This window comes from Aplysia californica, unplaced genomic scaffold (assembly GCF_000002075.1).
Source record: "Aplysia californica isolate F4 #8 unplaced genomic scaffold, AplCal3.0 scaffold00290, whole genome shotgun sequence".
NCBI classification, from domain to species: Eukaryota; Metazoa; Mollusca; class Gastropoda; order Aplysiida; family Aplysiidae; genus Aplysia; species Aplysia californica.
The window spans coordinates 178123-179570 of record NW_004797560.1 but is presented as its reverse complement, the minus strand read 5'-3'; positions in this window follow the sequence as shown (position 1 = coordinate 179570).

Genomic DNA, 1448 nt, shown 5'->3' with positions numbered 1-1448 from the left:
TCCGACTCCCTCCCTCCCTCCCTCCCAAGCGACGCACCGTGCGCGGCGATTATGTGCGGTGCGGTGCGGTGATCTTGTGCGGTGCGGTGCGCGTGTTCAACACGAGCGGCGCTTCTGCCCCTTTCAGTTCGTCGTCAGTCCCGCCGACGGTAGGTATAATGTGATGCATCGTGGTGAAATCGGGCGCTCGTCAAGATATTGAAATCAAAGAAATCGGCTTTTTTTTTCTTTTTTTTTTTTTTTTTACCTAAGGCCAATTTTTTTATTCTAATTTTCTCTTTTTGGTTCAATACCTTTTATGTCCTTTAAAAAAAAACATTACCATGTCGATTTTATGCGTTACGACTTTGTTGGAAAAAAGCACTCGTTGATTTTCGGGCACATGGAGCTCTTAGCATCATCTTAAAGTGTGTACATTTATCTTGCATTTGGCGAAAAAAAATACCCACCTACCTTGAATAGGTGTCACGATATTTACCCTTGAAGGAGGAGAGGGTCATCAGGTACGATCAGGTAAAACTTAGCGGGAAAATGCCCCCAAAGTTTGCTAGATCTAACTTTCAAAGCTTGAAAGTCCTTGAAAACTGCACATTTACATTTTGTGTGCCTTTGGTCCATGATTTTCAGTAAAAACCTACCAAGAAATTTGTTTCTAAAAGGACATAGAGGATGTCAGGCAAAAGAAATTTTAAAAAAATTACCCAGCTACCAGAAAAAATGCCTGTTTTAAAAATGCACTTCTTTGGACGAGCGTCAGAAAAGATAATGGTGCGGTTGACTGGTTTGAGTGGTAAAATTAGCGAGAGAATGGCCGCCATAGTCTGTTAACTTCAATAACTTGAGAGTCCCAGAAAACTGAAAAAATACATAAATTGTGAAGCGTGCTGACGAAATGAGTTACTTCTCGGATGATTCAAGCCTTGAGGAAATAGATACATCACACTCATAGGTGAAGTTTTTACATTTTATAAGTATGAAATAATAAAAGACAGGTTACAGTTAAAGAATATGGCATCCATAGAAAATCTACAAATTTGACCCTTAAGTCCATTTTATGGCCAATATCTCCATTAATTGTGGATTGCAAGAAGTAACTCATGTCGTCAGCTCACCTCACAATTATTGTACTTTTAATCAACGTTTTTCAGTAAAATTCACATGGAAATGTGCTTTTATGTTGATTTAAAAGGTGTTGGACAAAAAACAAAATTTGATAAAAATAACCCAACCTATTTTTATTTTGTATTTCTTTTAGTTTCAGTAGAGTTTTTACAACGCTCACAACTGCATAGGTCAAATGACAAACACAAAGAAGTAGAGGACAAATGACGATGGAACGGAGTAGGAAAGAAAAAAAACAGCAGTTCTCTGTTGCAGTTCAGACACAGTTATGAACATGACATTGGTGAATTATCCCATTTACAAATACAATGTAATGCCCATGTCTT